The sequence below is a fragment of the Rhinolophus sinicus genome, linkage group LG06, assembly GCF_036562045.2.
Source record: "Rhinolophus sinicus isolate RSC01 linkage group LG06, ASM3656204v1, whole genome shotgun sequence".
NCBI lineage: Eukaryota > Metazoa > Chordata > Mammalia > Chiroptera > Rhinolophidae > Rhinolophus > Rhinolophus sinicus.
In genome coordinates this window covers 13,786,367-13,800,826 of record NC_133756.1, presented here as the reverse complement: position 1 = coordinate 13,800,826, position 14,460 = coordinate 13,786,367, and positions in this window count along the sequence as shown.

Here is a 14,460-nt window from a genome sequence, read left to right as displayed (position 1 = left end):
TGAGCCCCAGTTTCCCACGTGTTGCCCACTAACTTGCGTGCATTGTCTTCCCTCTCTGCCTCACTTCCCACATCTTTTATGGCTTCCAGGAATCACCTTGCAAATAAACTCCATGCCCTTGAATCCTGGTTCAGGTCTGTTTCCAGCAAGAGCCTCAAACCGAAACAGAGGGCAGCAGCTGCGGGGCTGTGAGTACCTGGGTTGCCAAGAGAGGCTTGTCCCAAATGGGCCCCTATCTCAGCAGCCATAAGACCTGTGCAAGGTCAGGAGCACCTCAGCGGAGGTCAAGGCCGTCGGAGGAGCCCTGGCCAGTGGGAGGCCAGCCCAGCTGCAGCCCCGGGGCTGTGCACAGCTAGCGTCACTGATCACTGCAGGGAGAGAGGGCGTGGCTGGGAGTGCAACAGGGCATATCTCAGGGCCCCAGACCACACCCGTACCTCCCTCCCTTCTGTAAAAGTTTGCTCAGACAACTGGGGCCCTGCAGCTCCCAGTGCAAACCCCGGCTGGGAAACCCCAGTGCCTTCAGCTGGTCCTCTCCCCTCAGCCCCTCTGGCCTGCGTTCTTCCAGGCAGAGCAGGGAGGTTGCCCTAGACCTGAGTCTGAGCAACTCAGTGTTCTTCTCTGGGCCTCAGTTTCCCATTCACCAAGGTGACAGGGCTTGGGGGGGGGGGCAAGGAAGGGAATGAAGTGAGCTCAGCACACCTTTGAGGGCTCATACTCTCCAATTCTGCCAGGGAGTCATTTACATGGAACATTGGATGTGGCATATCTTGCCCCTCATCTCTACACATTTTCAAAAGAGGAGTTCATTAACCCAGAGGTATAATGTTTTAATTATGGAAACCCAAGCATTGGAAGAGATATATCTTCACTTTGGAGCTTGGCCTGCCTTATACCCCTCAAATCACACCATATCTACCCCAGGCAGGCTGCTTCACAAAGTGGAGAGCACAGACTTCAGAGCCAGACAGACTTGGGCTCAAATCCTGTGTGATTCAGACAAGCCCCTTAACCTCTCTGGGCCTCAGCTACCTTGTCTGTGAAATGGGCTGACAATGCCCACTGGCCTCCAGTAAGCATCTTCAATCTCCTTCAATCCTCACTCTTGTGAAAAAGCAACTCTGATCCCCAGCTGACAGAAGAGGCAATGGAGGCCCAGAGAAGAGCAGACAGGTGCTAAGAAGGCCAGCCCCCACTCAGGTGGGCACAGAGTGGTCCAGGACCTGCCTGACCCTGCCCCCTGCTGCCTGGGCCTGACCCAAGGCTCACCCACTACCCTATTCCTGGACCGGGCCTGTGGGGCAGCAGGGCTAGACCCGCAATATCGGCCATTCTCTGGGATACCTTTGGCCTCAGGAATGTTGGGAACTGGGCCAGGAGGTCAAAGGGCTCACAAGCTGATCCTACTCCCTTGAGAAGCTCTAAAGCCTCGTGGCACCTGAGGTAGGCAGGTGTGCCCCAGCCACAGACAGAAACTGAGACCCACTGACTTTGACCACGAGGGGAAACCAAAAGCCTCCTTGGTTATCCTAGGTAGGGATCAGAACAGCAACAGATAAAAAATGAAACCAAAACAAGCAATAGACCAGAAATTCCACTTCTAGGTATACACACCACAGAAATGCCTAGATATGTTTGCTAAAGATGGGTACTAGAATGTTCACAGCAGCACTATTTATGATAATCCCAAACTGGAAACTACCCAAAAGGCCAACAATTGTAAAATGAATAAATTAACTACAACTGCACAAAACAATATGGATGATCTCACAAACAAAGTATATAAAACAAACGGGTATATTCCACTAGAGTCCATTTCTACATATTCAGTTTTAGTGGTGCTGGAAGTCAGCAAGGTGGTTTCCTTTGGCGGGGATAGGGGCAGTGCCTGCAAGAGATCTCTAGTGTCTTTTCTTCTTCCTATAAGGATACCAATTCTATCATATTAGGGTCCCGCCCTTATGATCTCGTTTAACCTTAGTTACCTCCCGAAAGACCTTATCTCCAAATACAGTCACACTGGGGTTAGGGTTTCATCATATGAATTTGGGGTGGGGGGACACAATTCAGTCCATAGCAGGTGATCCTAGGAAAACTCGTAAGAGAATGAGGAAGTGAGATTGGGTGGGGGGGAGGCCCCTGAAGTGTGTGTTCACAAGCAGGTTACCATCCTTGCACATCTGGAGTATAATCCACAGAGAGTTCAGATATTGTAAACCACACCCTGGAGAGGTATCCCATCCAGGGAGCAAGCCATCTGAATTTTTACATGCCAACTCCCAATAGTCATTCGTTGAGGGCTACTTTAGGGTATGGGAGAGTGTTAACTCTCTGGCACTTGTGGCAACACAGCCTTTCCAGGCTCCAGAGAAGCCCTGAGGCTCAAAGCTGAAGGCTCTGGCCGTGAAGGAAGCACACACTAGCTCTCGACTTCATATGCCAGTAACAGTCAGATTCTTCCTTTCCTGAAGTGGTTACTCGAGTGCAGCTGCATTTTGAAAGATAAGTGTTGACCAGGTAGGAGAGGGTATTTCAGCAGGGGGAACAGCATGGAAAAAGCCTAGAGGGAGGAACCATATTGTTCAGCCTGACGCTGCGGAGGGAAAGGGAGGGACATGAGCCTGAGGTGGGGGCCAGCCGAGACCCCACTGTGAAGGTCAGATGGGAATTTCATCCCTGGGAGACTCTGGAAAGGGCAGGTAACCCATCACTATGCCTCTCTGCTCAGAAATCCAAGCTGGGTTATGTCCCTAAGACCATCCCAGAAAGTTATCTTCCAAAGTCCCCAGTCCTCTGTCCCCAGTGCAGGTCCCTGCACAGCAAGCAGCCTCGAGTCCCAGAATGCTTCCCATAGCCAGGAGACACAGATACCACTCCCAGCAGAGAAGCTGCAAGCCAGGCCTGGGCTCTGGCCAGAGAGCAAGGACAAAGGGACAGCATTCCCAGGATGGCAAAGGTCCAGCCACTGCATGGGAAAGAGGGGAAACAAGAGGGGACTCCAAGGCAGGCCCTGAACAAAGGACCTTGAGCTGAGGTAGAGGGTGTCCTGAAATGCTCAGTGTTTTACTTTCTGCCACCTGAATTCAGACCGTGCTGCTCCTCTGGGGTCTTGTCACTGGTCGGAAAAGCTGTTTGTTTGCACTGTCCACGGGACCTGCACAAAAGTCAGGGAAGGCTGGGCCAGGGGTGTGGGCTTGGATGGGCAACCCAAACACCATTTTAGCCTGAGGGGGGCAAGGGAGTGGGAACCTAAGACAGGTCTGAGCAGGGTCTGACTGCTGTGCATAGCTACTGATTTGGAGTCCAGCCATATCCAATTCTGTATCCAAATAACAAGCATCTTCTCTACTGACAGAGATGTAACGCTGATGGAGACCAGGAATCGTGGACACCTGTTAGTCAGTCCAGCCTTTCTTTGCCAAGCTACATCTCCCCATTTAAGCCTCCTTTGCCCCTGTGGCTCAGGTGGGGCAGCCTCTCCACACGCCCAGGAAGGGGTACTTGTGAACTATGCCTGGCCAACCAGAGCACCCACCTCCCAGGCACCATGATTGGCTCACAGATAAACACATGACCCAAAGCTGGCCAATAGGAGTCTTCCCTGAAACTTTTGCTGGAGCTCTCAGGAAACTCTCTCTCCTTTCTAGATTGTGAGCGATAAAGATGGGACTGTAGGAGTTGGTGGATATCTTGCATCACATGGTGAAAATATGCCCAGAAAAAAAAGCCAACAACACACAGTCCTGAGAAATGGAGAGAGAGACTTAATGGCATCAATTAAACGCCTGAATACAGCATGTCTGAAGTTCCTGGACTTCTCATTTGCATGAACCAACCAATTCCTGCTCTGCTTGCATTTCATCAGGGTTTCTGTCATTTGCATTCTAAAGGTTCTGATTAAAACACTAGGTGAGAAAACAGCCAAGCCCTTTCTGCACCTTCATATCCCAGAGATGAACAGTGATATGCAGGAAGTTTCTTTTAAAAGGGCCCTTGCAACTGGACTGTTGCCATGAGGCAAAGATCCATGTCCTGCTGCCCTTCTTTGAGAAGTGACAATTAACTAGTCTGAAGTACAGCAAATTGTACTTCAATTTGCTGTACTTGAAAGTACAGCAAATACTTTCAAGTAGTGTATATTCAAGCAGTGTATATTCAAGAACCCATAATGTTACTCACGCTGGAAGGGCCATGTCTTGGCAAGCTGCCCTCCACCTGACTTCCCAGAGTGCTCTGAACGGTGAGGAAGACTGGTACATTTTTCTGACCAACAATTCTGGGGTCATTTAATAACTTTTTCATTTGCTGAAACGTGGGGTCAGAGCTATATAGATTTAGGAGAAGGGGAAGAAAATATTGCATTTTTGCCACCCCAGCATGAATGGGCATTGTTGCATATTGCTCAACTGATACACTTGTTATTAATTCAGTTGAGATCAGTAAATCACCTGAACGTCTATCAGTAGGGGTCTGGTTAAATGAATTATAGTGTGTGGATCTGAAAAGAAGTAAAGTAGCCCTAAGATATACTGTTATAGGAATATGTCTGTAATGTATGAAGTGTTCAATGCAATTTTCACAATCATACTGCAATAAAGTGGCTTTTTTAATTATAAAAAAGCTATTTTCAGAATGACATGTATAGCATGGGCCCATTTAAAATAAAATAATACCTGGCAGTTCTATCATTTCCAGCAGTCTTACCATTTATACGCTTAGATGTGGGGTAAAGGAAAAATAAACTGCAGTGAAAGGTAACTCATTCTCTTTGGGGATTCAATCGATGCAAACTTCACTTCCCTGTCAGAGCTATTTCCCCCTCACAAGAGGTCTCCTGCCCATGATGGGGCCTAAGACCTGGGAGTTTGGGTGTCCTCAGGGTATCAGAGAAAGGCCCCTCCCTGGCCTCATGTCACCCTCTTGTCGGAGTGTCGCATCCTGTTCGTTCCGAACCTCGGTTTCTGTCCTAGCTGCTGTTACCTGTGCAGCAGGTGGAGTCCAGAGTCTGTTCTGACTTGAGCAGACTGGTGGAAGCTGCAAAGTTGCTGGGCTGACCAGCATCCCTAAAGTCCACTGAAACTTGGGGTAAGGGTGTGTGTGGGGGGGGGGGTCCATTGTGTCTCTGTCCAGGGTCCTGACTGGCAAGTGGCCCACCAGAGCACTCAGTGGCCTTCTGTGTCCTCCCATTGTTGGGGTGCTGAGAAATTGGAATGTCCCTTCCACATCACACAGGAGACAAGTGTGACTATCCCTGCTCTTCTCTCTGCCTGAACACCTGGTGGTGGGTTGAATGCAGGCCTCTAAAAACATATGTCCACAACTTAACCCCTGGCACTTATGAATGTGATTTGGCAAAAGGGTCTTTGCAGATCTAATTAAGTCAAAGGTCTCAAGATGAGATCATCCCAGATTATCTAAGTGGGCCTTAAGTCCTATGACAAGTGCTGTTTTAAGAGAAAATCAGAGGGAGATTTATCACAGAATGAGAGATGACTCAGAAATGGACGAGAGGGCTGTGTGAAGACAGGCAAAGATTGCAGTGATGCGGCCACAAGAATGCCAACAGCCACCAGAAGCTGGAAGAAGCCAGGCTGTCCCCTCACACCCTTGGAGGGAACACAGCCCTGCTACTCCTGTGATTTCAGACTTCTGGGCTCCAGAACTGCAAAAGAATACATTTCTGTTGTTTTAAACCACCAAGTTTGTGGTGATTTGCTATGACAGCCCAAGGAACTAATATATACCTTCTGTTGCCCTTTCTGCTCTCCTGTGGGCGTGGACCAAACATCCCTCCAGACAGCACCCTACAGAGTCTAGAAGTGGGTGGAAGCCTCCGGCTCGGGTCTCTATCTTGTCCAAAAACCCTCCCCAGACTGGGGCTCAGAAAGAAAGGTAGAGCACTATGTCCCTCAGGCAGCCTCTTGCCTCCTCCAAATCTGTTTTTCCAACCCTCCAAAGCTCCTCAGCAAAGTGGAAACACCGCCCACTTCCTCCCAAGCTGAACAGGAGTTTCCCTAACATCACACCCTACATTCTCTCCGCCTGTGTCTGAAAGTAACACTCCGTGTTCAGTCCTCCAAGATTTGCTCTTGTTATTTACAGGAAAGTTCTGGGAACAGAGAAATCAGCTTTGTCTCCTTGATAAATGCTGTTGATTCTCTCTACCCATCTTCTATTTCCCTGTTCCTCCTCTTGAAAATACCCAAATTTCCATTCTGGAATACACCTTGCCCTCATGTCACTCATGTGCTTCAGGGGAAGTGGACCCCAACTTCAGCTCCAGGGGCAGTTCTAACTGGTGTCATGGTATCCCACCCCACTTGCCACAGTGATGGTCCAGAAATGCAGGCCTCAGGGCACCAGCTCAGGGCACACCCCTGGCCATAGGAATGAGCATGTGATCTTCGCCCAGGTGCAAGGGGAGACTTTCCTGGTTTCCTTGCTTGCTTCCTTGTTTCCACCAGAAGGGACATGCTCTACCTTCCTAAGTGTCGTGGTGGTGAATGTGTAGACCAGCCATTTGGCATTCTGAGGAAAGCCAGCCCATGCATAAAGCCATCAGACACAGGAGGTCACAGCCAAGGGACTGTAGAGCAATGGGCCAGAGTTGCTGGACGAAGCCATTCCTGAAGCCCAACCTACCTCTGGAGTCTGGTCACCTGAGACAATGTATCTCATTATTAGAGCCAGTGTGTATTAGACTTACTGTTACCTGCAGCCCAAAGCATCCTAACCAATGTATCACTCACCAAAGCCAATTTTTCAGACTATTGTTTTTTCATGGGCTTTCAGATCCTATTTTGGGAGTCAACATCTAGCCAAGCATTGTTCTTTATGCCTCTTTACATTACTATTCTAACTATTTTAATCCTGAGGTAAATGGATCCTTCTGGATGAAGGAGAAAAATCCTCTCACAAAGGAAGTATGACTAAACAATACACATTACTGTAATTCAAAGAAATTATCTACCTTACACTTAACAGTCACACAAAAAATCTGGGGGAAGGGACCGGCCCAGTGGCTCAGGTGGTTGGAGCTCCATGCTCTTAACTCCGAAGGCTGCCGGTTCAATTCCCACATGGGCCAGTGGGCTCTCAACCACAAGGTTGCCGGTTCAACTCCTTGAGTCCCGCAGGGGATGGTGGGCTCCGCCCCCTGCAACTAAGATTGAACACGGCACCTTGAGCTGAGCTGCCTCCCAGATGGCTCAGTTGGCTGGAGCGTGGGCTCTCAACCACAACGTTGCTGGTTCGATCCCGCAAGGGATGGTCAGCTGCGCCCCCTGCAACTAGCAACGGCAACTGGACCTGGAGCTGAGCTGCGCCCGCCACAACTAAGACTGAAAAGACAACAACTTGAAGCTGAACAGCACCCTCCACAACTAAGATTGAAAGGAAAACAACTTGACTTGGAAAAAAAGTCCTGGAAGTACACACTGTTCCCCAATAAAGTCCTGTTAAAAAAATAAAATTCTGGGGGAGGAACTTCTAAATTGTTAACAGCGATCACCTCTGGGGAAGAGAGTTTTGGGAAGATTAGAACTCTTTCTAAGTGGGTATTATGGCAATATTTGAATTTTTAGAATTGGCAGAAATTACAATTGTAAGTGAAAATCCTGAGGACTAAAAAGTAACCCAGGGCATCCAGTGTTCCCTTAGGGGCCTGTGATGTCTCCACTGTCAGTTATGCAGGTCGTGTATCTGCTGGACAAAGCAATGACCTAAGGGCAATAACAATATTTCTTTAAAATTTACATTTAGATTTTCAGCAGCTTGCCTGACCCTGCCACAGGAAAACCTCAGCCAAACCTTTGCCAAACAGTGGTTTGCAGGCCTTTGTTGTCTCCTGGGGGTCGGGAGAGGGACGGTGACTTAGCCGCCCAAGGCCAGGCTCCTCCCTCCCTCCCATCCCAGAGTTTCAGGGCAGGAAGCACCTACCCCTACCTGAGGTCTGAATGTCCTCCTCACAAACTCCCAGCCTGGGCTCACACTTCTCCTGCAGGAGTGGTGCCATGTCCTCCTTGGACTGAGTTGAGGAGCCTCTGCATCTCCAGAGGCGCCTCCAAGCTCTGGGGACCGGAGGCCACACCCCAGACCCCAAAGCCCCTGGTGCAGCCTGCTCTGCCCCAAAGGCCTTGTCACTCCCTGAGGCCCTGGCTTCAGAATTCTGCTCTCGGCTTCATCCTAAGGCAGCATTCAACCCAGAAGTCCTGTCTCTGACATTCCCCCAGGTTGGTGAAGCCAGGAGACCAGGGCAGATGGAAAGAACCTGTGCGCCAGAGGCTGACCCCGTACCAACCAGGAAGGGCTGGGCTCCAGGCTCAGAACTTGGAGAGGAGAGGAAGAAAGATGAAAGAGCTGGAGAAGAGGCAAGTTCCAGGACCTGCTCACCGCTGACTGCTGCCCTCTCCTCCCTGGACCTCAGCCCAGTGCTTTATCCCTGGACTCTGTCTCTCTCCAGAGCCTCTGGCTCCAGGATCAGGAAAAGCCTCATGTGGAGCCCTAGAGGGTACCATGTAGTCCCCACTTCTAGAATCTCAAGTCTCAGAAACACTAGTATAGGGTACCCTCACACTTCCAGACAACCCCTGCCTGGGAATGGGGTGTGTCTGGATTTCTCCCATGCTTCCCTCCCCCATGAAGGGCTGGGCTCCCACTGGAAGACGCCCTGTCCCCTGTGGGTGCCCAGACCCCCTGAAACTCCTAATCCACCCCTGACCCCTACCTGGCTGGGCAGCAGCTACCCTAGGGTCTCCTAGCCCATTCTGATGACTCTGTGGCTTCCTGGCCCCCGGGATGCCACATGTGCCAGGTCCTATGCTGGGCATTGGGTTTGGAGATGAATGCCCCATCCCTGCTCCGGAGGGTGGATGGATGCCCAGATGACAGCATCAGCAGTGGGCACCGTGGGTTGCACAGCTGCTCAGCCTGATGTGGGCTGGGGATGTGGTGTCAAATTGAGGCCAGTCCCTGCCCTGGACAAGCAGGTCAAGTTCCAGCAGCGATCTGCGTGGCACCCTCGCCAGACACAGCATCACTCAAACACGCTGCCTTCTCAGCGAGATCCTCTGTGAGCACACTATTGAACAAGCTACCCATTGTACCATGGCTCTTTAAAGCACATATTGCCATCTAGCACTGCGTGTTTGATTTGCCTTTTCAGCTGTCTGTCTTCCCACACTGGAACAGAAACTCTTTGAGGGCTCGGTGTCTGTGCTGCATCCCAGCCCCTGGGACACTGTCTAGCGCACGATGGGCAATGACTATATATTTGAGGATTCAGTATATCTGGATGAAGGATGGGGTTAAACGTAGTTCTTGTCCCTCCCTCTCCCTCACCAGTCACCTATCCAAGCAGTTCCCAAGTCCTATAGAAAGTGTTTCTTTCCTGCTTTGCCATCTTTCCTTCTCCTCCTCCCCAAACTCTAAACGCAGCCCTTACTTGATATTTCTTAATCTCTAAGGCCCAGTTGAAATGTCACCTCCTCTGTGAAGCCGGCCCAGATTCCTCTGCAGTCACAGAACACTGTATGTCTCTTGATCAGAGCCCCTCTCACTCTGTACTGTAGTCATACATTTGTGCCTGTGCCTGCATTTCCTCAACCCCCACACGGCCACCACTCCTGAACAGAAGGTCTTCAGAGCTGGGCTGGGGCCAGTTTCTCTCTGCATGTCCAGGGCTTCTACAGCGGGTAGGACGGGGCATATCAGAGTTCAGGAAGTGATTGTTGAATGAGTAAAGGAGTGAAGAAATGAATGAACGAGCTCCCCGGTCAGTGAATGGGAATGTGAAGGAGCGGGCAGATGCATGAATGAGCCAGAAAAGAAGTTACTAAGTGAATGAGTCAGTGGCTGAGGGGAGGAGGAGGACAGGGAGGGAGGGAGCGGTAAGAGAGCCTGTGAAGGGGGGAGAGCCACGAGGGTTCCCAGCTTCTTCAGTAGGCTTGGCATCAGTAAGTCTCCACCACCCCTGGGCCTGTACTCTGTGCCAACCAGACCTCACAATGCCTCCTCCCAGAGCCAACTCACGTCAGGGCTGCTTAGCACATGCTCCCTGATGCTGGCCAGACCCTATGCTGGGCCATGAATCAGACAGGGCGCTGCCCCGGGGCTCCAGGGACCTGGGGCAGACAGACAGCCCCATAAATAAAGTCAATGCCATGCTGGGCAGACATGCGTTCTGGCAGAGCAGTGAGCTCAGGACTGGCCCTGGAGCCTGAGGCAGGGCAGAGCCTGATGGAGGGAACTGGGAGAGCCTCAGAAGGAGGGACCTCGGTGCTGGACCTGGAGGTGGGGAGGGTGGAGAATGAGCGCTCAGGGCAGGAGGGACGGTGCCAGCAAAGGCACAGTGGCCAGAGGACGCCACGCAGAGGGAGGCCATGGTAGGAGATGGCACCACAGAGAATGCTGGGCCTGAGGCAGAGGAGCTGGACTCGGCCGAGCCTGGGATAGGAACCTAGGAAGATGTAGAGCAGGGTTATGGGCTGGCAGCCCTGTGTGTTCCACAAGGAAGACAGAGGCTTTGGGGAAATTCTACCCAGAACACAGCAAGGAGTTTCCAGGGCGCTCGGGGCATCTGGCTTCTCCCCGTGAAGAAGCTGCCATCATCCTCCCTCCCTCACACTCCCACCAGCAGCCCAAGGCCTCTGGGGACCCCAGAGTGGGGAGGTTATTTAGAGAGGAACACTTATAAGTGTTTGTAAGTCAGGGTTTTTTATAATGGTTCAGGTCATGGGGGACTCGGGTTCCTAAAGCAAGTTAGGGAATTTCAGAGTTTGACAGGAAGCTTTGAAATGGGTCAGTGGCGGTCAGGGAAGCTACTGTACACCCTGCAATGCACGGGACAGCCCTCCGCAACAAAGAATGATCCCGTCCAAAACGTAACAGTGCCGAGGTGACACAACCCCGCTTTCACGATGGAGACGATTGAGGATGCCGGGTCAAAAAGGGGTCCCCAATAACTACAGCAGCTCTTCGTATGTGCCAGAAGCTGTGCTGAGTATCCACCCCCACTAGCTCATGGAATCTCTTCCTGATTCAAGGGTGAGGAAGCTGAGGAGGAAGGAGGTATATGAGCTGCCCAAGTTCACACAGCTGGTGAGTGGCAAAGGCAGGATTCCAATCCAGACAGTCTGGCCAGAGGCCATGCTCTTGGTCATGACACTCACAGCCTCCCACATCACCCAGTAGTAGTTGGGACAGAGCTGGGCTTGGACCCAGGACCCCACTCTGCTCTGTGCCCCTGGTCCACATGGGGGTCCTGGGCTCCTCCACTCAGAAGTGGAGATTGGCAGCTGGGACCTCAGTTTGTCAGGGATGCATGAGGTGGGCCGGAGACAGATCCCAGAGACAGAGGGTCTTTGTCTGCCTGCAGATGGGCAGGCAGGCCTGGGCTGTGCAGCCCGGCCCAGGAGCCAGTCAGGTGCAAACTCATTAGACATCTGCTAAGGCTGCCAAGGAGACGGGAACAATTAGAGGGCCCAGCTCAAGCCAGTACGTGGAAGCTGCACCGTGAGAGCTGCTGAGCTGTCCTGCCCTCGGCCATGGACCAGCTTCCAGGAAGCAACTGCAGAATTTGTCTCCAGGATGGTAACAGCAGCTCCGTGCTCACTAATTGAACCTACTGTGTGTTGTACTGGGCACATTACACATACCTTGTCTCTTTTCATTTCTAAATGCCCGTGGAGGGTTGAAATTATTAACTCCATTTGCATTCACTTATTTATCCATCCACCCATTTAACAAATATTTATTGAGTGCCCACTGTATGCCAGCACAGTGCTAGGTCCTGGAGATAAAGCAGGGAACAAAACAGACCAAAATCCCTGCTCTCAGGAGCGTACATTCTGAAAGGGGGAGACAGACATCAAAAAAGGAACAAAGCAACTGCAACTTGTGACCAGTGTAATGGAAAAAATGAAGGAGCAAATGGGAGGCAGACTGGGGAAGGACATTTTGGATAAAGTGATCAGGGAAGGCGTCTCTGAGGACGAGACAGCTCACAGAGGAGGAACTGAGGCTCAGAGAGGAGAGGTGACTTGTCCAAGGTCACATAACTGCTAACTGGAGGAGCAGGGACCTGACCTGGTCACCTGTCTCCTGGAAGACCCTCTCCCGGCTGGGGCTCATCACCACATTACACTCGCGGGTAACACTGGCATAGAGTCACCCATCCTGCCTCACACCGGCCTCAAGAAGTAGGTGGGCTGATCACCTCCATTTCACAGGTGGGGAACTGAGGCCAAGAGAGGGGCCGTAACAAGCCCCAGGTCCCATCAAAGAAGTGACCAAGAGGGGACTTAAACCTGAGTCTTACTGCTCCTTCTGCCACACTTCAACCCTTCCCAGCCAGGCACTTAGCCCGCACTATGCACTTAGTAGGCCTGTAAGAAACAGAATGAAGGACAGACCGTGTGGCCGTGGATGAAGTCCGTCTCCTTTTGGGGCTTTCATTTCTCCCTTAGAAAATATGAAAGAGGCCCCACCCATCTCTGAAATGCCCAAGTTCATTCTACTCAATCAACATTCCTTGAGCAGTGCTGTGCCCTGGGGAGACAGAGATAAAGGAGACTCTGCCCGTCATAGTGCACGTGACCCAAGGGCGAGTGGACCAGGGAGAGCGAAAGCCCAGGGGTGGACAAGGAAATGGCAAGGGATGAGCAGACATGTTTAGGACACAGAGAGCCATCTGGAACTTTTATCCAATGGTCCCATCCCGTCCCCATGTTTCCAACCCCCGGTTACCTGCATAAGGTGTTAGGCCACCCCAGCTTCCGGCCTTCTCAGTTCCAGCCCTGGCCTGGGTCCAGGAGAGTATCCCCAAGGAGGGGCTAAAACAGCCCCGGATAGATCTGGGCCACCAACTGTATAGAGACTATGTGACCTTGGTCAGGCAGCCAGTCCCCTCACTCGCCTCAGCCTTGGTTTTTTTTTATTCATTAACTGAGGAAGGGTGATCAGAGCGAGTTGGTAGCACAATAAAAGGGTTTATGAGCACTTCCTTCAGGCAGTCCCTTGAGACAAGTAATATTATTAGCCCTGGTTTACAGAGCAGAGTTCTGGGGCTGAGAGGCTCTTGCCCAAGGCCACACACTGGGAAATAGCCTGGTGGGGATTCATGCCCCCAGGTCCCTGGACTCCAGAACTCAGCTCATACCAAAAGCTGCAAATTTGCATAAGTGTCTGTGCCTTTCCATCCGTGCAACCAGCAATCCCAGGACCTTACCTCTAGGAAATAACCCAAGAGAGCCCAAAAGATGTTCACTGTAGCTGTATTTACAAAATGGCAGAAAATTGGAGGCAAGCTGCGTGCCCAACCACAGGACCCTGGTGACTTTAAAAGCTAGGCGGCTTCAGATAAACTGCGGTTTAATGAGCACCAGCTCTTCGCCAGTTGACTCTCTTATAATCCCCTCCCCGTCCCTGTGAAGTGAGGGTTGCTTTCCCCTTTCCTAGACAAAGCCTCCAAGTTCAGAGACGGTGAGGGATTCGCTGAGGGCACACAGCTAGTGACCGGATGGGCACTACTGGTGCTGCCAGACCTGTTCACAGCCACCCCCACAGTTGGAATAGGAAGGAAGCTAAGACTCAGAGAGGGCAAGTGATCTCCCAAGGACACACAGCTGATGAGCAGAGAACTGGGGTTTGACCTCAGGCACTGGGACCACTTGCCCACACTGCCACCTACTGACTATAAAACTGCAGATGGGACATTTAGCTTCTCTCAGCCTCCTCAGTTCCTCATCTGTAAAATGGGGATAAGAATATCTGTTACATGTGGAGGTTTTAGGGAGATTCAATGAATGTCTGGCCAAAAGCAGGGTCACACGTAAGCAGTGATGACAATAATAATAACGTCATTACCAATGAGATGGCATTATGCTGCAGGAGGAAGCCATGCCTGGGAGTTAGGAGGATTGGCTTCAAATCAGCTCAGACACATCAGTCTCCTCTCTGGATCTCAGATTCCTCAACTATAAAATGGGGGAAGGGCAGATGAAGATGGTTCCTGCTCTGATGGTCTCTGAGTCAGGGAACCCTGTGGTCTCAGGTTTTCCCCAGGCAGAATGTAACCCTGGGCTCTGCCTGCTGGGCCCTCATCACGGATTTGTCTGGAGGGATGGGGTAAGAGCAGGGGTGGGTGGGTCTGGGCCTTAGGACACTAGCAGACATGAACTGAAGGGAGGACAACAGGTCCTTGGACGAGGGAAGCATGGGGGGAAAGCAGGAGGCTCCTGCAGTATCCCCCCAACACAGCCATGGCTCTCCGCCTAGGGGTCACCTCAGAGAGAGTGTTGTGTGGTGGGTCCCTCCGTACCCTCAGCAGGTGGGCCATCCCTCTGATCCTCAGCCCTCAGAGTTGATCCTGAACCTTGGTGATGAGGAATCAGAGAAAAGCAAAGAAAGAAAGGCTGGGAGGGCAAGGGTTGTGTCACAGAGCGATAACAAGAGCTGGAAGGG